This window comes from Microcebus murinus, chromosome 25 (genome assembly GCF_040939455.1).
Source record: "Microcebus murinus isolate Inina chromosome 25, M.murinus_Inina_mat1.0, whole genome shotgun sequence".
Classification (NCBI taxonomy): Eukaryota; Metazoa; Chordata; class Mammalia; order Primates; family Cheirogaleidae; genus Microcebus; species Microcebus murinus.
In genome coordinates this window covers 102,596-126,572 of record NC_134128.1, presented here as the reverse complement: position 1 = coordinate 126,572, position 23,977 = coordinate 102,596, and the positions used below count along the sequence as shown (strand labels likewise).

At 64.5% G+C, this 23,977-nt stretch overlaps 6 pseudogenes; all 6 read left to right on the top strand.

Moving 5' to 3' along the window:
• The first annotated feature begins 2,194 nt into the window (after positions 1 to 2,194).
• On the top strand, positions 2,195 to 2,313 carry LOC142864508 (uncharacterized; annotated as a pseudogene).
• A 3,513-nt stretch (positions 2,314 to 5,826) lies between these two features.
• Positions 5,827 to 5,945, top strand: LOC142864507 (uncharacterized; annotated as a pseudogene).
• A 3,527-nt stretch (positions 5,946 to 9,472) lies between these two features.
• Positions 9,473 to 9,591, top strand: LOC142864506 (uncharacterized; annotated as a pseudogene).
• A 3,513-nt stretch (positions 9,592 to 13,104) lies between these two features.
• LOC142864505 (uncharacterized) lies at positions 13,105 to 13,223 on the top strand (annotated as a pseudogene).
• A 3,513-nt stretch (positions 13,224 to 16,736) lies between these two features.
• Positions 16,737 to 16,855, top strand: LOC142864504 (uncharacterized; annotated as a pseudogene).
• Positions 16,856 to 20,382: 3,527 nt separating this feature from the next.
• Positions 20,383 to 20,501, top strand: LOC142864503 (uncharacterized; annotated as a pseudogene).
• Positions 20,502 to 23,977: the final 3,476 nt, after the last annotated feature.

The window sequence follows — 23,977 nt, the reverse complement described above, 5'->3', positions numbered from 1 at the left end:
TCACCGTCCTCTGCCCCTGCCTGACACGCTCCTCCCCGCCCGTCACCGTCCTCGGCCCCTGCCTGACCGGCTCCTCCGTCGCCTGGGCCTTCCAGGGGCTTGGTGTGGACGCTGCTTCCAGGAAGCCCTCCAGGAACCCGGCAGCAGGGCGGCCGCAGCAGTCTGGCGCAGGCATCGCTAAGTCCCCTGCCGGGGACGGGGACGTGCCCCGCTGTGCCGCGGGGGGCCCAGCCTGGTGTCTTCCCTGAGGCCCTGGGGCTGCCGCTCCCCGCAAGGGGAGAGCCTCGGAGGTGGGGACCGCCTCCTGATGGGGACGTCCACGCAGCTCTCCACGTCGGATTCCGGGGCTCTCTGTCCTGCCTGAAGGCCCAGCTGGCCTGCGGGTCCTTAGAGTGGCAGAAACATCCTCAAACTGATATTGCGAGTCCGGTGGTTGTCTGCACTTTTGTGCTGGGCAGCCCAGGGAGGCCCAGGGGCTGGCTGGACAACGCGGTCTGCTCGGGTGCTTTGGAGGAGCAACCGATGCCCTTTGGACTTTGGTAGCAGCGTCTCAGGTGTCTCTGAGCCCTGCGCCATGTCGGGGAGGAGGCGGGAGGGGCCGCGACCTGCAGTCGTGTTCCCGGGGTGGCACGGCATGTGGCTTCTTCCACAGGCTGCTTGGCCTGGGCTCCCTGCACCTGGGCCTTTGGGGGACTGGCCCTGTGCTTGCCAACGCTTCCTGCAGGGACCCGGAGCTGGGAGGTGGCATCTCCCAGCCCTGGGCCGGGCAGAACCCCAGCGGGCCATGCCCACAACCTCTCTCAGCACGGGTCCCCCAGAAGGCTCCTTTGGGACCAGGATTCTCCTGCGGGTGACTTCTTAAAGTCTGGCCCCTGGATGGAGGGGCTCCGGGAGTAGAGGAGCCGGAAGCGGAAGGGGGTGCCCATGCGAGGGGACATTTTCAGGCCAAGTACCAGCTTCAGCCTGATCCTCCTGGGAACCCCGGGGTGTACGTCCCACCTCCTGGTTGTCCCCCTCTGAGACAAGGAGCCGGGCTTCGCATTCCCCCAGCAGCCAGTCGTGGGCTTAGGACACCTGGGGCCTTGGGAACTCCCTGGCTTCTCTTTGGATTACCATTTGGAGCTGCTTGGGAATCCTGCCGCCACACACACCCGAGTGCAGGTGTCTTCTGCACGGACTGCGGGCCTCGCGCTTCTGAATGCCACTGGCTCGCCACCCACCCACGGGTGAACCTGGTCAGGGTGCTTTCTCTAAGGAGCAGACTCTGATCCGGGCGGGCTACCGGTGTCTCTGTTTGCTCGTTTCTTTCTTCCATTTCGGGAAAGTCTTCCTTACTGGGTGTGGAAATCTCCTATGCCTTTCCTCGCCTATTCTGTCAGCTTTAAAATTCTCTTTCAGTTGCCACCCTCACAGATGGATTAGGAAACTCTTTTCGGTGCCTTCATTAGTGAAATGACCTCAAGGAAGCTCGAATCCAATATCTAATCGCCGGCTTTTAGCAAGTCCACACCCGAGGGTGGTTGGGGTCCAATCCAGCCCCGGGCCAGGCCCAGGCCCCTTGGACTGGGCCACAGGAGGACACAGAGCAGGGTCCCGGCCCCCACGGGAGCGGTGCCGGCAGTTCTCCAAGGGCTTGGGGGTTTTCCAGAGGTAGGAGATGGAGGGGACTGATTTCTTCAGCGCCCCCCAAACCACCCCGCCCCGCCCCACCCCAGCCATGGGACACATCCCGAGAGACGCCCCTACACTCGCTCCCCTCCCCCATGCGCTGTGCCCCAGCCCTGGCCCTGGGGAATAGGCGGCAGCCCACCCACAGGGCGGGGGCGCAGCTGACAGGGGTTGTGCGGGAGGGCGGCCCCTGGCTGGGGTCAAAGGGTGAGCGCGCGTGCGCAGTCAGCGGCCGCGCGCTGGGGGTGGGGGCGGGTAGGTGAAGGAGGCGAGGTGAGGAGAGGAGGGGGGCTGGAAGGTCTCCACCTTGGCGGGTCCAGCCGTGGAGGCGCATCGTGTCTGTGTGTGTGTGTGTGTGTGTGTAGACAGCCCCCCATCCCACCCCGCCCCGCCACGTCCCTCACCTCAGTCCTCCGGAGTCCGCCCGACCGGGCCGGCGAACTCCACAGGCCCGGCGCGGGTCAGCGCTATCGCGGGGAAGCGCGGTGAGGCTGGCCTCTTGAGCGGGGCAGGGGCGCCCTCCGCGGTCTACGGCCACACCACCCCGAACGCGCCCCATCTCGTCTGCTCTCAGAAGCTAAGCAGCGTCGGGCCTGGTTAGTACTTGGATGGGAGACCGCCTGGGAATCCCGGGTGCCCTAGGCTTTTTTTTTTTTTTTTTTGCCTGTTGCTCTGTCCCCTTGCTGGGAGCGCGGCGGCGGGGCGGCCGTCCGGCGGATCACCCCCACCCTCAGCGCCCGCCGCGGTGCCTGCCGCCCCAGCCCGCACCGTGGGGCCTCCTCTTGTCCCAAGCCGGGACACCGCCGCCACGGGGCAGCATGCGTGCCATCTGGACTGTCAGGTCTCAGACCAAAGGTCTGGTCTGTGGGAACCGACACGCTGGAGGAAACCTCGAGAGTCTGAGAGGGGAGGGAGTTCCGGAAGGATTCCAGGATGTCACTTTGAGCGAGTATGTGACCAGAACTCGTCCCGTTGCTTTTGGGGTTCTATGGGCTACACGCAGGAATCTCTGGTGGTGGCACTGGAGGTTGGGGGAACCGGAGTCACACCCAGACCTGCTCGACAGGCCTCCTTTTACTTTTCTTTTCGGATTCATTTTCTTAGAAAGTGTCTCTTATCTCTATGATTGCATTTTCTTTTCTCTCTCTTTTCAAGCAGATGATGGGAGTACAAGTATTGAGGTGACATGTGTTGCCCGTGCCCCCCTCCCCCCTGTCTCCTTATTTATTTCTCATTTTCTCCCAGCGTATTGTGGGGGTACCAATGTTCAGGTCGGGTGCATTGCTCTTTCCCCGCCTCCCCCCTCGGGTCAGAGCTTCAAGTGCGCCCATCCCCCAGTCGGTGCGCACCCACCCCCTCCCTAATGCATGTGTATGCCCACCCCCTCCCCACGCCCGCCCGACACCCACCCGATGAAGGTGATTCCTCGCTGTCCACTTAGGTGTCCATCCGTTCGTACCAATTTGCCGGTGAGCGCGCGCACGTGGTGCTCGTGTGTCCGTTCTTGGGATACCTGGCCTACTGGAACGGGTTCCAGCTCTGGCCAGGAGAACACGAGAGGCGCCCTCTCACCGCTGCTCCTCATAGCCGAATGGCACTCCGTGGTGTCCACGCGCCGCATGTTATTAATGCACTCCTGGATGGATGGGCACTCGGGTCGCTTCCACATCTTTGCGATTGTGAATTGTGCCCTAACTGTCACCCTACCCCTTACCCAGCCCGTCTCCTCTGCCCCTGCCTGACGCGCTCCTCCCCCGCCAGGCCCGTCACTGTCCTTGGCCCCTGCCCCTGCCTGACCGGCCCCTTCCCGCCCCGTCACCGTCACCGTCCTCTGCCCCTGCCTGACAGGCTCGTCCCCGCCCGGCCCACCACCTGGGCCACTGCCTGACTCGCTCCGCTCCTCCCCGGCCAGGCCCGTCACTGTCCTGGGCCCCTGCCTGACCGGCTCCTTCCCGCCCGGCCTGTCACCGTCCTCGGCCCCTGCCTGACACGCTGCTCCCCGCCCGTCACCGTCCTCGGCCCCTGCCTGACCGGCTCCTCCGTCGCCTGGGCCTTCCAGGGGCTTGGTGTGGACGCTGCTTCCAGGAAGCCCTCCAGGAACCCGGCAGCAGGGCGGCCGCAGCAGTCTGGCGCAGGCATCGCTAAGTCCCCTGCCGGGGACGGGGACGTGCCCCGCTGTGCCGCGGGGGGCCCAGCCTGGTGTCTTCCCTGAGGCCCTGGGGCTGCCGCTCCCCGCAAGGGGAGAGCCTCGGAGGTGGGGACCGCCTCCTGATGGGGACGTCCACGCAGCTCTCCACGTCGGATTCCGGGGCTCTCTGTCCTGCCTGAAGGCCCAGCTGGCCTGCGGGTCCTTAGAGTGGCAGAAACATCCTCAAACTGATATTGCGAGTCCGGTGGTTGTCTGCACTTTTGTGCTGGGCACCCCAGGGAGGCCCAGGGGCTGGCTGGACAACGCGGTCTGCTCGGGTGCTTTGGAGGAGCAACCGATGCCCTTTGGACTTTGGTAGCAGCGTCTCAGGTGTCTCTGAGCCCTGCGCCATGTCGGGGAGGAGGCGGGAGGGGCCGCGACCTGCAGTCGTGTTCCCGGGGTGGCATGGCATGTGGCTTCTTCCACAGGCTGCTTGGCCTGGGCTCCCTGCACCTGGGCCTTTGGGGGACTGGCCCTGTGCTTGCCAACGCTTCCTGCAGGGACCCGGAGCTGGGAGGTGGCATCTCCCAGCCCTGGGCCGGGCAGAACCCCAGCGGGCCATGCCCACAACCTCTCTCAGCACGGGTCCCCCAGAAGGCTCCTTTGGGACCAGGATTCTCCTGCGGGTGACTTCTTAAAGTCTGGCCCCTGGATGGAGGGGCTCCGGGAGTAGAGGAGCCGGAAGCGGAAGGGGGTGCCCATGCGAGGGGACATTTTCAGGCCAAGTACCAGCTTCAGCCTGATCCTCCTGGGAACCCCGGGGTGTACGTCCCACCTCCTGGTTGTCCCCCTCTGAGACAAGGAGCCGGGCTTCGCATTCCCCCAGCAGCCAGTCGTGGGCTGAGGACACCTGGGGCCTTGGGAACTCCCTGGCTTCTCTTTGGATTACCATTTGGAGCTGCTTGGGAATCCTGCCGCCACACACACCCGAGTGCAGGTGTCTTCTGCACGGACTGCGGGCCTCGCGCTTCTGAATGCCACTGGCTCGCCACCCACCCACGGGTGAACCTGGTCAGGGTGCTTTCTCTAAGGAGCAGACTCTGATCCGGGCGGGCTACCGGTGTCTCTGTTTGCTCGTTTCTTTCTTCCATTTCGGGAAAGTCTTCCTTACTGGGTGTGGAAATCTCCTATGCCTTTCCTCGCCTATTCTGTCAGCTTTAAAATTCTCTTTCAGTTGCCACCCTCACAGATGGATTAGGAAACTCTTTTCGGTGCCTTCATTAGTGAAATGACCTCAAGGAAGCTCGAATCCAATATCTAATCGCCGGCTTTTAGCAAGTCCACACCCGAGGGTGGTTGGGGTCCAATCCAGCCCCGGGCCAGGCCCAGGCCCCTTGGACTGGGCCACAGGAGGACACAGAGCAGGGTCCCGGCCCCCACGGGAGCGGTGCCGGCAGTTCTCCAAGGGCTTGGGGGTTTTCCAGAGGTAGGAGATGGAGGGGACTGATTTCTTCAGCGCCCCCCAAACCACCCCGCCCCGCCCCACCCCAGCCATGGGACACATCCCGAGAGACGCCCCTACACTCGCTCCCCTCCCCCATGCGCTGTGTCCCAGCCCTGGCCCTGGGGAATAGGCGGCAGCCCACCCACAGGGCGGGGGCGCAGCTGACAGGGGTTGTGTGGGAGGCCGGCCCCTGGCTGGGGTCAAAGGGTGAGCGCGCGTGCGCAGTCAGCGGCCGCGCGCTGGGGGTGGGGGCGGGTAGGTGAAGGAGGCGAGGTGAGGAGAGGAGGGGGGCTGGAAGGTCTCCACCTTGGCGGGTCCAGCCGTGGAGGCGCATCGTGTCTGTGTGTGTGTGTGTGTGTGTGTAGACAGCCCCCCATCCCACCCCGCCCCGCCACGTCCCTCACCTCAGTCCTCCGGAGTCCGCCCGACCGGGCCGGCGAACTCCACAGGCCCGGCGCGGGTCAGCGCTATCGCGGGGAAGCGCGGTGAGGCTGGCCTCTTGAGCGGGGCAGGGGCGCCCTCCGCGGTCTACGGCCACACCACCCCGAACGCGCCCCATCTCGTCTGCTCTCAGAAGCTAAGCAGCGTCGGGCCTGGTTAGTACTTGGATGGGAGACCGCCTGGGAATCCCGGGTGCCCTAGGCTTTTTTTTTTTTTTTGCCTGTTGCTCTGTCCCCTTGCTGGGAGCGCGGCGGCGGGGCGGCCGTCCGGCGGATCACCCCCACCCTCAGCGCCCGCCGCGGTGCCTGCCGCCCCAGCCCGCACCGTGGGGCCTCCTCTTGTCCCAAGCGGGGACACCGCCGCCACGGGGCAGCATGCGTGCCATCTGGACTGTCAGGTCTCAGACCAAAGGTCTGGTCTGTGGGAACCGACACGCTGGAGGAAACCTCGAGAGTCTGAGAGGGGAGGGAGTTCCGGAAGGATTCCAGGATGTCACTTTGAGCGAGTATGTGACCAGAACTCGTCCCGTTGCTTTTGGGGTTCTATGGGCTACACGCAGGAATCTCTGGTGGTGGCACTGGAGGTTGGGGGATCCGGAGTCACACCCAGACCTGCTCGACAGGCCTCCTTTTACTTTTCTTTTCGGATTCATTTTCTTAGAAAGTGTCTCTTATCTCTATGATTGCATTTTCTTTTCTCTCTCTTTTCAAGCAGATGATGGGAGTACAAGTATTGAGGTGACATGTGTTGCCCGTGCCCCCCTCCCCCCTGTCTCCTTATTTATTTCTCATTTTCTCCCAGCGTATTGTGGGGGTACCAATGTTCAGGTCGGGTGCATTGCTCTTTCCCCGCCTCCCCCCTCTGGTCAGAGCTTCAAGTGCGCCCATCCCCCAGTCGGTGCGCACCCACCCCCTCCCTAATGCATGTGTATGCCCACCCCCTCCCCACGCCCGCCCGACACCCACCCGATGAAGGTGATTCCTCGCTGTCCACTTAGGTGTCCATCCGTTCGTACCAATTTGCCGGTGAGCGCGCGCACGTGGTGCTCGTGTGTCCGTTCTTGGGATACCTGGCCTACTGGAACGGGTTCCAGCTCTGGCCAGGAGAACACGAGAGGCGCGCTCTCACCGCTGCTCCTCACAGCCGAATGGCACTCCGTGGTGTCCACGCGCCGCATGTTATTAATGCACTCCTGGATGGATGGGCACTCGGGTCGCTTCCACATCTTTGCGATTGTGAATTGTGCCCTAACTGTCACCCTACCCCTTACCCAGCCCGTCTCCTCTGCCCCTGCCTGACGCGCTCCTCCCCCGCCAGGCCCGTCACTGTCCTCGGCCCCTGCCCCTGCCTGACCGGCCCCTTCCCGCCCCGGCCCGTCACCGTCACCGTCACCGTCACCGTCCTCTGCCCCTGCCTGACAGGCTCGTCCCCGCCCGGCCCACCACCTGGGCCACTGCCTGACTCGCTCCGCTCCTCCCCGGCCAGGCCCGTCACTGTCCTGGGCCCCTGCCTGACCGGCTCCTTCCCGCCCGGCCTGTCACCGTCCTCTGCCCCTGCCTGACACGCTCCTCCCCGCCCGTCACCGTCCTCGGCCCCTGCCTGACCGGCTCCTCCGTCGCCTGGGCCTTCCAGGGGCTTGGTGTGGACGCTGCTTCCAGGAAGCCCTCCAGGAACCCGGCAGCAGGGCGGCCGCAGCAGTCTGGCGCAGGCATCGCTAAGTCCCCTGCCGGGGACGGGGACGTGCCCCGCTGTGCCGCGGGGGGCCCAGCCTGGTGTCTTCCCTGAGGCCCTGGGGCTGCCGCTCCCCGCAAGGGGAGAGCCTCGGAGGTGGGGACCGCCTCCTGATGGGGACGTCCACGCAGCTCTCCACGTCGGATTCCGGGGCTCTCTGTCCTGCCTGAAGGCCCAGCTGGCCTGCGGGTCCTTAGAGTGGCAGAAACATCCTCAAACTGATATTGCGAGTCCGGTGGTTGTCTGCACTTTTGTGCTGGGCAGCCCAGGGAGGCCCAGGGGCTGGCTGGACAACGCGGTCTGCTCGGGTGCTTTGGAGGAGCAACCGATGCCCTTTGGACTTTGGTAGCAGCGTCTCAGGTGTCTCTGAGCCCTGCGCCATGTCGGGGAGGAGGCGGGAGGGGCCGCGACCTGCAGTCGTGTTCCCGGGGTGGCACGGCATGTGGCTTCTTCCACAGGCTGCTTGGCCTGGGCTCCCTGCACCTGGGCCTTTGGGGGACTGGCCCTGTGCTTGCCAACGCTTCCTGCAGGGACCCGGAGCTGGGAGGTGGCATCTCCCAGCCCTGGGCCGGGCAGAACCCCAGCGGGCCATGCCCACAACCTCTCTCAGCACGGGTCCCCCAGAAGGCTCCTTTGGGACCAGGATTCTCCTGCGGGTGACTTCTTAAAGTCTGGCCCCTGGATGGAGGGGCTCCGGGAGTAGAGGAGCCGGAAGCGGAAGGGGGTGCCCATGCGAGGGGACATTTTCAGGCCAAGTACCAGCTTCAGCCTGATCCTCCTGGGAACCCCGGGGTGTACGTCCCACCTCCTGGTTGTCCCCCTCTGAGACAAGGAGCCGGGCTTCGCATTCCCCCAGCAGCCAGTCGTGGGCTTAGGACACCTGGGGCCTTGGGAACTCCCTGGCTTCTCTTTGGATTACCATTTGGAGCTGCTTGGGAATCCTGCCGCCACACACACCCGAGTGCAGGTGTCTTCTGCACGGACTGCGGGCCTCGCGCTTCTGAATGCCACTGGCTCGCCACCCACCCACGGGTGAACCTGGTCAGGGTGCTTTCTCTAAGGAGCAGACTCTGATCCGGGCGGGCTACCGGTGTCTCTGTTTGCTCGTTTCTTTCTTCCATTTCGGGAAAGTCTTCCTTACTGGGTGTGGAAATCTCCTATGCCTTTCCTCGCCTATTCTGTCAGCTTTAAAATTCTCTTTCAGTTGCCACCCTCACAGATGGATTAGGAAACTCTTTTCGGTGCCTTCATTAGTGAAATGACCTCAAGGAAGCTCGAATCCAATATCTAATCGCCGGCTTTTAGCAAGTCCACACCCGAGGGTGGTTGGGGTCCAATCCAGCCCCGGGCCAGGCCCAGGCCCCTTGGACTGGGCCACAGGAGGACACAGAGCAGGGTCCCGGCCCCCACGGGAGCGGTGCCGGCAGTTCTCCAAGGGCTTGGGGGTTTTCCAGAGGTAGGAGATGGAGGGGACTGATTTCTTCAGCGCCCCCCAAACCACCCCGCCCCGCCCCACCCCAGCCATGGGACACATCCCGAGAGACGCCCCTACACTCGCTCCCCTCCCCCATGCGCTGTGCCCCAGCCCTGGCCCTGGGGAATAGGCGGCAGCCCACCCACAGGGCGGGGGCGCAGCTGACAGGGGTTGTGCGGGAGGGCGGCCCCTGGCTGGGGTCAAAGGGTGAGCGCGCGTGCGCAGTCAGCGGCCGCGCGCTGGGGGTGGGGGCGGGTAGGTGAAGGAGGCGAGGTGAGGAGAGGAGGGGGGCTGGAAGGTCTCCACCTTGGCGGGTCCAGCCGTGGAGGCGCATCGTGTCTGTGTGTGTGTGTGTGTGTGTGTAGACAGCCCCCCATCCCACCCCGCCCCGCCACGTCCCTCACCTCAGTCCTCCGGAGTCCGCCCGACCGGGCCGGCGAACTCCACAGGCCCGGCGCGGGTCAGCGCTATCGCGGGGAAGCGCGGTGAGGCTGGCCTCTTGAGCGGGGCAGGGGCGCCCTCCGCGGTCTACGGCCACACCACCCCGAACGCGCCCCATCTCGTCTGCTCTCAGAAGCTAAGCAGCGTCGGGCCTGGTTAGTACTTGGATGGGAGACCGCCTGGGAATCCCGGGTGCCCTAGGCTTTTTTTTTTTTTTTTTTGCCTGTTGCTCTGTCCCCTTGCTGGGAGCGCGGCGGCGGGGCGGCCGTCCGGCGGATCACCCCCACCCTCAGCGCCCGCCGCGGTGCCTGCCGCCCCAGCCCGCACCGTGGGGCCTCCTCTTGTCCCAAGCCGGGACACCGCCGCCACGGGGCAGCATGCGTGCCATCTGGACTGTCAGGTCTCAGACCAAAGGTCTGGTCTGTGGGAACCGACACGCTGGAGGAAACCTCGAGAGTCTGAGAGGGGAGGGAGTTCCGGAAGGATTCCAGGATGTCACTTTGAGCGAGTATGTGACCAGAACTCGTCCCGTTGCTTTTGGGGTTCTATGGGCTACACGCAGGAATCTCTGGTGGTGGCACTGGAGGTTGGGGGAACCGGAGTCACACCCAGACCTGCTCGACAGGCCTCCTTTTACTTTTCTTTTCGGATTCATTTTCTTAGAAAGTGTCTCTTATCTCTATGATTGCATTTTCTTTTCTCTCTCTTTTCAAGCAGATGATGGGAGTACAAGTATTGAGGTGACATGTGTTGCCCGTGCCCCCCTCCCCCCTGTCTCCTTATTTATTTCTCATTTTCTCCCAGCGTATTGTGGGGGTACCAATGTTCAGGTCGGGTGCATTGCTCTTTCCCCGCCTCCCCCCTCGGGTCAGAGCTTCAAGTGCGCCCATCCCCCAGTCGGTGCGCACCCACCCCCTCCCTAATGCATGTGTATGCCCACCCCCTCCCCACGCCCGCCCGACACCCACCCGATGAAGGTGATTCCTCGCTGTCCACTTAGGTGTCCATCCGTTCGTACCAATTTGCCGGTGAGCGCGCGCACGTGGTGCTCGTGTGTCCGTTCTTGGGATACCTGGCCTACTGGAACGGGTTCCAGCTCTGGCCAGGAGAACACGAGAGGCGCCCTCTCACCGCTGCTCCTCATAGCCGAATGGCACTCCGTGGTGTCCACGCGCCGCATGTTATTAATGCACTCCTGGATGGATGGGCACTCGGGTCGCTTCCACATCTTTGCGATTGTGAATTGTGCCCTAACTGTCACCCTACCCCTTACCCAGCCCGTCTCCTCTGCCCCTGCCTGACGCGCTCCTCCCCCGCCAGGCCCGTCACTGTCCTTGGCCCCTGCCCCTGCCTGACCGGCCCCTTCCCGCCCCGTCACCGTCACCGTCCTCTGCCCCTGCCTGACAGGCTCGTCCCCGCCCGGCCCACCACCTGGGCCACTGCCTGACTCGCTCCGCTCCTCCCCGGCCAGGCCCGTCACTGTCCTGGGCCCCTGCCTGACCGGCTCCTTCCCGCCCGGCCTGTCACAGTCCTCGGCCCCTGCCTGACACGCTGCTCCCCGCCCGTCACCGTCCTCGGCCCCTGCCTGACCGGCTCCTCCGTCGCCTGGGCCTTCCAGGGGCTTGGTGTGGACGCTGCTTCCAGGAAGCCCTCCAGGAACCCGGCAGCAGGGCGGCCGCAGCAGTCTGGCGCAGGCATCGCTAAGTCCCCTGCCGGGGACGGGGACGTGCCCCGCTGTGCCGCGGGGGGCCCAGCCTGGTGTCTTCCCTGAGGCCCTGGGGCTGCCGCTCCCCGCAAGGGGAGAGCCTCGGAGGTGGGGACCGCCTCCTGATGGGGACGTCCACGCAGCTCTCCACGTCGGATTCCGGGGCTCTCTGTCCTGCCTGAAGGCCCAGCTGGCCTGCGGGTCCTTAGAGTGGCAGAAACATCCTCAAACTGATATTGCGAGTCCGGTGGTTGTCTGCACTTTTGTGCTGGGCACCCCAGGGAGGCCCAGGGGCTGGCTGGACAACGCGGTCTGCTCGGGTGCTTTGGAGGAGCAACCGATGCCCTTTGGACTTTGGTAGCAGCGTCTCAGGTGTCTCTGAGCCCTGCGCCATGTCGGGGAGGAGGCGGGAGGGGCCGCGACCTGCAGTCGTGTTCCCGGGGTGGCACGGCATGTGGCTTCTTCCACAGGCTGCTTGGCCTGGGCTCCCTGCACCTGGGCCTTTGGGGGACTGGCCCTGTGCTTGCCAACGCTTCCTGCAGGGACCCGGAGCTGGGAGGTGGCATCTCCCAGCCCTGGGCCGGGCAGAACCCCAGCGGGCCATGCCCACAACCTCTCTCAGCACGGGTCCCCCAGAAGGCTCCTTTGGGACCAGGATTCTCCTGCGGGTGACTTCTTAAAGTCTGGCCCCTGGATGGAGGGGCTCCGGGAGTAGAGGAGCCGGAAGCGGAAGGGGGTGCCCATGCGAGGGGACATTTTCAGGCCAAGTACCAGCTTCAGCCTGATCCTCCTGGGAACCCCGGGGTGTACGTCCCACCTCCTGGTTGTCCCCCTCTGAGACAAGGAGCCGGGCTTCGCATTCCCCCAGCAGCCAGTCGTGGGCTTAGGACACCTGGGGCCTTGGGAACTCCCTGGCTTCTCTTTGGATTACCATTTGGAGCTGCTTGGGAATCCTGCCGCCACACACACCCGAGTGCAGGTGTCTTCTGCACGGACTGCGGGCCTCGCGCTTCTGAATGCCACTGGCTCGCCACCCACCCACGGGTGAACCTGGTCAGGGTGCTTTCTCTAAGGAGCAGACTCTGATCCGGGCGGGCTACCGGTGTCTCTGTTTGCTCGTTTCTTTCTTCCATTTTGGGAAAGTCTTCCTTACTGGGTGTGGAAATCTCCTATGCCTTTCCTCGCCTATTCTGTCAGCTTTAAAATTCTCTTTCAGTTGCCACCCTCACAGATGGATTAGGAAACTCTTTTCGGTGCCTTCATTAGTGAAATGACCTCAAGGAAGCTCGAATCCAATATCTAATCGCCGGCTTTTAGCAAGTCCACACCCGAGGGTGGTTGGGGTCCAATCCAGCCCCGGGCCAGGCCCAGGCCCCTTGGACTGGGCCACAGGAGGACACAGAGCAGGGTCCCGGCCCCCACGGGAGCGGTGCCGGCAGTTCTCCAAGGGCTTGGGGGTTTTCCAGAGGTAGGAGATGGAGGGGACTGATTTCTTCAGCGCCCCCCAAACCACCCCGCCCCGCCCCACCCCAGCCATGGGACACATCCCGAGAGACGCCCCTACACTCGCTCCCCTCCCCCATGCGCTGTGCCCCAGCCCTGGCCCTGGGGAATAGGCGGCAGCCCACCCACAGGGCGGGGGCGCAGCTGACAGGGGTTGTGCGGGAGGGCGGCCCCTGGCTGGGGTCAAAGGGTGAGCGCGCGTGCGCAGTCAGCGGCCGCGCGCTGGGGGTGGGGGCGGGTAGGTGAAGGAGGCGAGGTGAGGAGAGGAGGGGGGCTGGAAGGTCTCCACCTTGGCGGGTCCAGCCGTGGAGGCGCATCGTGTCTGTGTGTGTGTGTGTGTGTGTGTAGACAGCCCCCCATCCCACCCCGCCCCGCCACGTCCCTCACCTCAGTCCTCCGGAGTCCGCCCGACCGGGCCGGCGAACTCCACAGGCCCGGCGCGGGTCAGCGCTATCGCGGGGAAGCGCGGTGAGGCTGGCCTCTTGAGCGGGGCAGGGGCGCCCTCCGCGGTCTACGGCCACACCACCCCGAACGCGCCCCATCTCGTCTGCTCTCAGAAGCTAAGCAGCGTCGGGCCTGGTTAGTACTTGGATGGGAGACCGCCTGGGAATCCCGGGTGCCCTAGGCTTTTTTTTTTTTTTTTTTGCCTGTTGCTCTGTCCCCTTGCTGGGAGCGCGGCGGCGGGGCGGCCGTCCGGCGGATCACCCCCACCCTCAGCGCCCGCCGCGGTGCCTGCCGCCCCAGCCCGCACCGTGGGGCCTCCTCTTGTCCCAAGCCGGGACACCGCCGCCACGGGGCAGCATGCGTGCCATCTGGACTGTCAGGTCTCAGACCAAAGGTCTGGTCTGTGGGAACCGACACGCTGGAGGAAACCTCGAGAGTCTGAGAGGGGAGGGAGTTCCGGAAGGATTCCAGGATGTCACTTTGAGCGAGTATGTGACCAGAACTCGTCCCGTTGCTTTTGGGGTTCTATGGGCTACACGCAGGAATCTCTGGTGGTGGCACTGGAGGTTGGGGGAACCGGAGTCACACCCAGACCTGCTCGACAGGCCTCCTTTTACTTTTCTTTTCGGATTCATTTTCTTAGAAAGTGTCTCTTATCTCTATGATTGCATTTTCTTTTCTCTCTCTTTTCAAGCAGATGATGGGAGTACAAGTATTGAGGTGACATGTGTTGCCCGTGCCCCCCTCCCCCCTGTCTCCTTATTTATTTCTCATTTTCTCCCAGCGTATTGTGGGGGTACCAATGTTCAGGTCGGGTGCATTGCTCTTTCCCCGCCTCCCCCCTCGGGTCAGAGCTTCAAGTGCGCCCATCCCCCAGTCGGTGCGCACCCACCCCCTCCCTAATGCATGTGTATGCCCACCCCCTCCCCACGCCCGCCCGACACCCACCCGATGAAGGTGATTCCTCGCTGTCCACTTAGGTGTCCATCCGTTCGTACCAATTTGCCGGTGAGCGCGCGCACGTGGTGCTCGTGTGTCCGTTCTTGGGATACCTGGCCTACTGGAACGGGTTCCAGCTCTGGCCAGGAGAACACGAGAGGCGCCCTCTCACCGCTGCTCCTCATAGCCGAATGGCACTCCGTGGTGTCCACGCGCCGCATGTTATTAATGCACTCCTGGATGGATGGGCACTCGGGTCGCTTCCACATCTTTGCGATTGTGAATTGTGCCCTAACTGTCACCCTACCCCTTACCCAGCCCGTCTCCTCTGCCCCTGCCTGACGCGCTCCTCCCCCGCCAGGCCCGTCACTGTCCTTGGCCCCTGCCCCTGCCTGACCGGCCCCTTCCCGCCCCGTCACCGTCACCGTCCTCTGCCCCTGCCTGACAGGCTCGTCCCCGCCCGGCCCACCACCTGGGCCACTGCCTGACTCGCTCCGCTCCTCCCCGGCCAGGCCCGTCACTGTCCTGGGCCCCTGCCTGACCGGCTCCTTCCCGCCCGGCCTGTCACCGTCCTCGGCCCCTGCCTGACACGCTCCTCCCCGCCCGTCACCGTCCTCGGCCCCTGCCTGACCGGCTCCTCCGTCGCCTGGGCCTTCCAGGGGCTTGGTGTGGACGCTGCTTCCAGGAAGCCCTCCAGGAACCCGGCAGCAGGGCGGCCGCAGCAGTCTGGCGCAGGCATCGCTAAGTCCCCTGCCGGGGACGGGGACGTGCCCCGCTGTGCCGCGGGGGGCCCAGCCTGGTGTCTTCCCTGAGGCCCTGGGGCTGCCGCTCCCCGCAAGGGGAGAGCCTCGGAGGTGGGGACCGCCTCCTGATGGGGACGTCCACGCAGCTCTCCACGTCGGATTCCGGGGCTCTCTGTCCTGCCTGAAGGCCCAGCTGGCCTGCGGGTCCTTAGAGTGGCAGAAACATCCTCAAACTGATATTGCGAGTCCGGTGGTTGTCTGCACTTTTGTGCTGGGCACCCCAGGGAGGCCCAGGGGCTGGCTGGACAACGCGGTCTGCTCGGGTGCTTTGGAGGAGCAACCGATGCCCTTTGGACTTTGGTAGCAGCGTCTCAGGTGTCTCTGAGCCCTGCGCCATGTCGGGGAGGAGGCGGGAGGGGCCGCGACCTGCAGTCGTGTTCCCGGGGTGGCACGGCATGTGGCTTCTTCCACAGGCTGCTTGGCCTGGGCTCCCTGCACCTGGGCCTTTGGGGGACTGGCCCTGTGCTTGCCAACGCTTCCTGCAGGGACCCGGAGCTGGGAGGTGGCATCTCCCAGCCCTGGGCCGGGCAGAACCCCAGCGGGCCATGCCCACAACCTCTCTCAGCACGGGTCCCCCAGAAGGCTCCTTTGGGACCAGGATTCTCCTGCGGGTGACTTCTTAAAGTCTGGCCCCTGGATGGAGGGGCTCCGGGAGTAGAGGAGCCGGAAGCGGAAGGGGGTGCCCATGCGAGGGGACATTTTCAGGCCAAGTACCAGCTTCAGCCTGATCCTCCTGGGAACCCCGGGGTGTACGTCCCACCTCCTGGTTGTCCCCCTCTGAGACAAGGAGCCGGGCTTCGCATTCCCCCAGCAGCCAGTCGTGGGCTGAGGACACCTGGGGCCTTGGGAACTCCCTGGCTTCTCTTTGGATTACCATTTGGAGCTGCTTGGGAATCCTGCCGCCACACACACCCGAGTGCAGGTGTCTTCTGCACGGACTGCGGGCCTCGCGCTTCTGAATGCCACTGGCTCGCCACCCACCCACGGGTGAACCTGGTCAGGGTGCTTTCTCTAAGGAGCAGACTCTGATCCGGGCGGGCTACCGGTGTCTCTGTTTGCTCGTTTCTTTCTTCCATTTCGGGAAAGTCTTCCTTACTGGGTGTGGAAATCTCCTATGCCTTTCCTCGCCTATTCTGTCAGCTTTAAAATTCTCTTTCAGTTGCCACCCTCACAGATGGATTAGGAAACTCTTTTCGGTGCCTTCATTAGTGAAATGACCTCAAGGAAGCTCGAATCCAATATCTAATCGCCGGCTTTTAGCAAGTCCACACCCGAGGGTGGTTGGGGTCCAATCCAGCCCCGGGCCAGGCCCAGGCCCCTTGGACTGGGCCACAGGAGGACACAGAGCAGGGTCCCGGCCCCCACGGGAGCGGTGCCGGCAGTTCTCCAAGGGCTTGGGGGTTTTCCAGAGGTAGGAGATGGAGGGGACTGATTTCTTCAGCGCCCCCCAAACCACCCCGCCCCGCCCCACCCCAGCCATGGGACACATCCCGAGAGACGCCCCTACACTCGCTCCCCTCCCCCATGCGCTGTGTCCCAGCCCTGGCCCTGGGGAATAGGCGGCAGCCCACCCACAGGGCGGGGGCGCAGCTGACAGGGGTTGTGTGGGAGGCCGGCCCCTGGCTGGGGTCAAAGGGTGAGCGCGCGTGCGCAGTCAGCGGCCGCGCGCTGGGGGTGGGGGCGGGTAGGTGAAGGAGGCGAGGTGAGGAGAGGAGGGGGGCTGGAAGGTCTCCACCTTGGCGGGTCCAGCCGTGGAGGCGCATCGTGTCTGTGTGTGTGTGTGTGTGTGTGTAGACAGCCCCCCATCCCACCCCGCCCCGCCACGTCCCTCACCTCAGTCCTCCGGAGTCCGCCCGACCGGGCCGGCGAACTCCACAGGCCCGGCGCGGGTCAGCGCTATCGCGGGGAAGCGCGGTGAGGCTGGCCTCTTGAGCGGGGCAGGGGCGCCCTCCGCGGTCTACGGCCACACCACCCCGAACGCGCCCCATCTCGTCTGCTCTCAGAAGCTAAGCAGCGTCGGGCCTGGTTAGTACTTGGATGGGAGACCGCCTGGGAATCCCGGGTGCCCTAGGCTTTTTTTTTTTTTTTGCCTGTTGCTCTGTCCCCTTGCTGGGAGCGCGGCGGCGGGGCGGCCGTCCGGCGGATCACCCCCACCCTCAGCGCCCGCCGCGGTGCCTGCCGCCCCAGCCCGCACCGTGGGGCCTCCTCTTGTCCCAAGCGGGGACACCGCCGCCACGGGGCAGCATGCGTGCCATCTGGACTGTCAGGTCTCAGACCAAAGGTCTGGTCTGTGGGAACCGACACGCTGGAGGAAACCTCGAGAGTCTGAGAGGGGAGGGAGTTCCGGAAGGATTCCAGGATGTCACTTTGAGCGAGTATGTGACCAGAACTCGTCCCGTTGCTTTTGGGGTTCTATGGGCTACACGCAGGAATCTCTGGTGGTGGCACTGGAGGTTGGGGGATCCGGAGTCACACCCAGACCTGCTCGACAGGCCTCCTTTTACTTTTCTTTTCGGATTCATTTTCTTAGAAAGTGTCTCTTATCTCTATGATTGCATTTTCTTTTCTCTCTCTTTTCAAGCAGATGATGGGAGTACAAGTATTGAGGTGACATGTGTTGCCCGTGCCCCCCTCCCCCCTGTCTCCTTATTTATTTCTCATTTTCTCCCAGCGTATTGTGGGGGTACCAATGTTCAGGTCGGGTGCATTGCTCTTTCCCCGCCTCCCCCCTCTGGTCAGAGCTTCAAGTGCGCCCATCCCCCAGTCGGTGCGCACCCACCCCCTCCCTAATGCATGTGTATGCCCACCCCCTCCCCACGCCCGCCCGACACCCACCCGATGAAGGTGATTCCTCGCTGTCCACTTAGGTGTCCATCCGTTCGTACCAATTTGCCGGTGAGCGCGCGCACGTGGTGCTCGTGTGTCCGTTCTTGGGATACCTGGCCTACTGGAACGGGTTCCAGCTCTGGCCAGGAGAACACGAGAGGCGCGCTCTCACCGCTGCTCCTCACAGCCGAATGGCACTCCGTGGTGTCCACGCGCCGCATGTTATTAATGCACTCCTGGATGGATGGGCACTCGGGTCGCTTCCACATCTTTGCGATTGTGAATTGTGCCCTAACTGTCACCCTACCCCTTACCCAGCCCGTCTCCTCTGCCCCTGCCTGACGCGCTCCTCCCCCGCCAGGCCCGTCACTGTCCTCGGCCCCTGCCCCTGCCTGACCGGCCCCTTCCCGCCCCGGCCCGTCACCGTCACCGTCACCGTCACCGTCCTCTGCCCCTGCCTGACAGGCTCGTCCCCGCCCGGCCCACCACCTGGGCCACTGCCTGACTCGCTCCGCTCCTCCCCGGCCAGGCCCGTCACTGTCCTGGGCCCCTGCCTGACCGGCTCCTTCCCGCCCGGCCTGTCACCGTCCTCTGCCCCTGCCTGACACGCTCCTCCCCGCCCGTCACCGTCCTCGGCCCCTGCCTGACCGGCTCCTCCGTCGCCTGGGCCTTCCAGGGGCTTGGTGTGGACGCTGCTTCCAGGAAGCCCTCCAGGAACCCGGCAGCAGGGCGGCCGCAGCAGTCTGGCGCAGGCATCGCTAAGTCCCCTGCCGGGGACGGGGACGTGCCCCGCTGTGCCGCGGGGGGCCCAGCCTGGTGTCTTCCCTGAGGCCCTGGGGCTGCCGCTCCCCGCAAGGGGAGAGCCTCGGAGGTGGGGACCGCCTCCTGATGGGGACGTCCACGCAGCTCTCCACGTCGGATTCCGGGGCTCTCTGTCCTGCCTGAAGGCCCAGCTGGCCTGCGGGTCCTTAGAGTGGCAGAAACATCCTCAAACTGATATTGCGAGTCCGGTGGTTGTCTGCACTTTTGTGCTGGGCAGCCCAGGGAGGCCCAGGGGCTGGCTGGACAACGCGGTCTGCTCGGGTGCTTTGGAGGAGCAACCGATGCCCTTTGGACTTTGGTAGCAGCGTCTCAGGTGTCTCTGAGCCCTGCGCCATGTCGGGGAGGAGGCGGGAGGGGCCGCGACCTGCAGTCGTGTTCCCGGGGTGGCACGGCATGTGGCTTCTTCCACAGGCTGCTTGGCCTGGGCTCCCTGCACCTGGGCCTTTGGGGGACTGGCCCTGTGCTTGCCAACGCTTCCTGCAGGGACCCGGAGCTGGGAGGTGGCATCTCCCAGCCCTGGGCCGGGCAGAACCCCAGCGGGCCATGCCCACAACCTCTCTCAGCACGGGTCCCCCAGAAGGCTCCTTTGGGACCAGGATTCTCCTGCGGGTGACTTCTTAAAGTCTGGCCCCTGGATGGAGGGGCTCCGGGAGTAGAGGAGCCGGAAGCGGAAGGGGGTGCCCATGCGAGGGGACATTTTCAGGCCAAGTACCAGCTTCAGCCTGATCCTCCTGGGAACCCCGGGGTGTACGTCCCACCTCCTGGTTGTCCCCCTCTGAGACAAGGAGCCGGGCTTCGCATTCCCCCAGCAGCCAGTCGTGGGCTTAGGACACCTGGGGCCTTGGGAACTCCCTGGCTTCTCTTTGGATTACCATTTGGAGCTGCTTGGGAATCCTGCCGCCACACACACCCGAGTGCAGGTGTCTTCTGCACGGACTGCGGGCCTCGCGCTTCTGAATGCCACTGGCTCGCCACCCACCCACGGGTGAACCTGGTCAGGGTGCTTTCTCTAAGGAGCAGACTCTGATCCGGGCGGGCTACCGGTGTCTCTGTTTGCTCGTTTCTTTCTTCCATTTCGGGAAAGTCTTCCTTACTGGGTGTGGAAATCTCCTATGCCTTTCCTCGCCTATTCTGTCAGCTTTAAAATTCTCTTTCAGTTGCCACCCTCACAGATGGATTAGGAAACTCTTTTCGGTGCCTTCATTAGTGAAATGACCTCAAGGAAGCTCGAATCCAATATCTAATCGCCGGCTTTTAGCAAGTCCACACCCGAGGGTGGTTGGGGTCCAATCCAGCCCCGGGCCAGGCCCAGGCCCCTTGGACTGGGCCACAGGAGGACACAGAGCAGGGTCCCGGCCCCCACGGGAGCGGTGCCGGCAGTTCTCCAAGGGCTTGGGGGTTTTCCAGAGGTAGGAGATGGAGGGGACTGATTTCTTCAGCGCCCCCCAAACCACCCCGCCCCGCCCCACCCCAGCCATGGGACACATCCCGAGAGACGCCCCTACACTCGCTCCCCTCCCCCATGCGCTGTGCCCCAGCCCTGGCCCTGGGGAATAGGCGGCAGCCCACCCACAGGGCGGGGGCGCAGCTGACAGGGGTTGTGCGGGAGGGCGGCCCCTGGCTGGGGTCAAAGGGTGAGCGCGCGTGCGCAGTCAGCGGCCGCGCGCTGGGGGTGGGGGCGGGTAGGTGAAGGAGGCGAGGTGAGGAGAGGAGGGGGGCTGGAAGGTCTCCACCTTGGCGGGTCCAGCCGTGGAGGCGCATCGTGTCTGTGTGTGTGTGTGTGTGTGTGTAGACAGCCCCCCATCCCACCCCGCCCCGCCACGTCCCTCACCTCAGTCCTCCGGAGTCCGCCCGACCGGGCCGGCGAACTCCACAGGCCCGGCGCGGGTCAGCGCTATCGCGGGGAAGCGCGGTGAGGCTGGCCTCTTGAGCGGGGCAGGGGCGCCCTCCGCGGTCTACGGCCACACCACCCCGAACGCGCCCCATCTCGTCTGCTCTCAGAAGCTAAGCAGCGTCGGGCCTGGTTAGTACTTGGATGGGAGACCGCCTGGGAATCCCGGGTGCCCTAGGCTTTTTTTTTTTTTTTTTTGCCTGTTGCTCTGTCCCCTTGCTGGGAGCGCGGCGGCGGGGCGGCCGTCCGGCGGATCACCCCCACCCTCAGCGCCCGCCGCGGTGCCTGCCGCCCCAGCCCGCACCGTGGGGCCTCCTCTTGTCCCAAGCCGGGACACCGCCGCCACGGGGCAGCATGCGTGCCATCTGGACTGTCAGGTCTCAGACCAAAGGTCTGGTCTGTGGGAACCGACACGCTGGAGGAAACCTCGAGAGTCTGAGAGGGGAGGGAGTTCCGGAAGGATTCCAGGATGTCACTTTGAGCGAGTATGTGACCAGAACTCGTCCCGTTGCTTTTGGGGTTCTATGGGCTACACGCAGGAATCTCTGGTGGTGGCACTGGAGGTTGGGGGAACCGGAGTCACACCCAGACCTGCTCGACAGGCCTCCTTTTACTTTTCTTTTCGGATTCATTTTCTTAGAAAGTGTCTCTTATCTCTATGATTGCATTTTCTTTTCTCTCTCTTTTCAAGCAGATGATGGGAGTACAAGTATTGAGGTGACATGTGTTGCCCGTGCCCCCCTCCCCCCTGTCTCCTTATTTATTTCTCATTTTCTCCCAGCGTATTGTGGGGGTACCAATGTTCAGGTCGGGTGCATTGCTCTTTCCCCGCCTCCCCCCTCGGGTCAGAGCTTCAAGTGCGCCCATCCCCCAGTCGGTGCGCACCCACCCCCTCCCTAATGCATGTGTATGCCCACCCCCTCCCCACGCCCGCCCGACACCCACCCGATGAAGGTGATTCCTCGCTGTCCACTTAGGTGTCCATCCGTTCGTACCAATTTGCCGGTGAGCGCGCGCACGTGGTGCTCGTGTGTCCGTTCTTGGGATACCTGGCCTACTGGAACGGGTTCCAGCTCTGGCCAGGAGAACACGAGAGGCGCCCTCTCACCGCTGCTCCTCACAGCCGAATGGCACTCCGTGGTGTCCACGCGCCGCATGTTATTAATGCACTCCTGGATGGATGGGCACTCGGGTCGCTTCCACATCTTTGCGATTGTGAATTGTGCCCTAACTGTCACCCTACCCCTTACCCAGCCCGTCTCCTCTGCCCCTGCCTGACGCGCTCCTCCCCCGCCAGGCCCGTCACTGTCCTTGGCCCCTGCCCCTGCCTGACCGGCCCCTTCCCGCCCCGTCACCGTCACCGTCCTCTGCCCCTGCCTGACAGGCTCGTCCCCGCCCGGCCCACCACCTGGGCCACTGCCTGACTCGCTCCGCTCCTCCCCGGCCAGGCCCGTCACTGTCCTGGGCCCCTGCCTGACCGGCTCCTTCCCGCCCGGCCTGTCACCGTCCTCGGCCCCTGCCTGACACGCTGCTCCCCGCCCGTCACCGTCCTCGGCCCCTGCCTGACCGGCTCCTCCGTCGCCTGGGCCTTCCAGGGGCTTGGTGTGGACGCTGCTTCCAGGAAGCCCTCCAGGAACCCGGCAGCAGGGCGGCCGCAGCAGTCTGGCGCAGGCATCGCTAAGTCCCCTGCCGGGGACGGGGACGTGCCCCGCTGTGCCGCGGGGGGCCCAGCCTGGTGTCTTCCCTGAGGCCCTGGGGCTGCCGCTCCCCGCAAGGGGAGAGCCTCGGAGGTGGGGACCGCCTCCTGATGGGGACGTCCACGCAGCTCTCCACGTCGGATTCCGGGGCTCTCTGTCCTGCCTGAAGGCCCAGCTGGCCTGCGGGTCCTTAGAGTGGCAGAAACATCCTCAAACTGATATTGCGAGTCCGGTGGTTGTCTGCACTTTTGTGCTGGGCACCCCAGGGAGGCCCAGGGGCTGGCTGGACAACGCGGTCTGCTCGGGTGCTTTGGAGGAGCAACCGATGCCCTTTGGACTTTGGTAGCAGCGTCTCAGGTGTCTCTGAGCCCTGCGCCATGTCGGGGAGGAGGCGGGAGGGGCCGCGACCTGCAGTCGTGTTCCCGGGGTGGCACGGCATGTGGCTTCTTCCACAGGCTGCTTGGCCTGGGCTCCCTGCACCTGGGCCTTTGGGGGACTGGCCCTGTGCTTGCCAACGCTTCCTGCAGGGACCCGGAGCTGGGAGGTGGCATCTCCCAGCCCTGGGCCGGGCAGAGCCCCAGCGGGCCATGCCCACACCCTCTCTCAGCACGGGTCCCCCAGAAGGCTCCTTTGGGACCAGGATTCTCCTGCGGGTGACTTCTTAAAGTCTGGCCCCTGGATGGAGGGGCACCGGGAGTAGAGGAGCCGGAAGCGGAAGGGGGTGCCCATGCGAGGGGACATTTTCAGGCCAAGTACCAGCTTCAGCCTGATCCTCCTGGGAACCCCGGGGTGTACGTCCCACCTCCTGCTTGTCCCGCTCTGAGACAAGGAGCCGGGCTTCGCATTCCCCCAGCAGCCAGTCGTGGGCTGAGGACACCTGGGGCCTTGGGAACTCCCTGGCTTCTCTTTGGATTACCATTTGGAGCTGCTTGGGAATCCTGCCGCCACACACACCCGAGTGCAGGTGTCTTCTGCACGGACTGGGGGCCTCGCGCTTCTGAATGCCACTGGCTCGCCACCCACCCACGGGTGAACCTGGTCAGGGTGCTTTCTCTAAGGAGCAGACTCTGATCCGGGCGGGCTACCGGTGTCTCTGTTTGCTCGTTTCTTTCTTCCATTTCGGGAAAGTCTTCCTTACTGGGTGTGGAAATCTCCTATGCCTTTCCTCGCCTATTCTGTCAGCTTTAAAATTCTCTTTCAGTTGCCACCCTCACAGATGGATTAGGAAACTCTTTTCGGTGCCTTCATTAGTGAAATGACCTCAAGGAAGCTCGAATCCAATATCTAATCGCCGGCTTTTAGCAAGTCCACACCCGAGGGTGGTTGGGGTCCAATCCAGCCCCGGGCCAGGCCCAGGCCCCTTGGACTGGGCCACAGGAGGACACAGAGCAGGGTCCCGGCCCCCACGGGAGCGGTGCCGGCAGTTCTCCAAGGGCTTGGGGGTTTTCCAGAGGTAGGAGATGGAGGGGACTGATTTCTTCAGCGCCCCCCAAACCACCCCGCCCCGCCCCACCCCAGCCATGGGACACATCCCGAGAGACGCCCCTACACTCGCTCCCCTCCCCCATGCGCTGTGCCCCAGCCCTGGCCCTGGGGAATAGGCGGCAGCCCACCCACAGGGCGGGGGCGCAGCTGACAGGGGTTGTGCGGGAGGGCGGCCCCTGGCTGGGGTCAAAGGGTGAGCGCGCGTGCGCAGTCAGCGGCCGCGCGCTGGGGGTGGGGGCGGGTAGGTGAAGGAGGCGAGGTGAGGAGAGGAGGGGGGCTGGAAGGTCTCCACCTTGGCGGGTCCAGCCGTGGAGGCGCATCGTGTCTGTGTGTGTGTGTGTGTAGACAGCCCCCCATCCCACCCCGCCCCGCCACGTCCCTCACCTCAGTCCTCCGGAGTCCGCCCGACCGGGCCGGCGAACTCCACAGGCCCGGCGCGGGTCAGCGCTATCGCGGGGAAGCGCGGTGAGGCTGG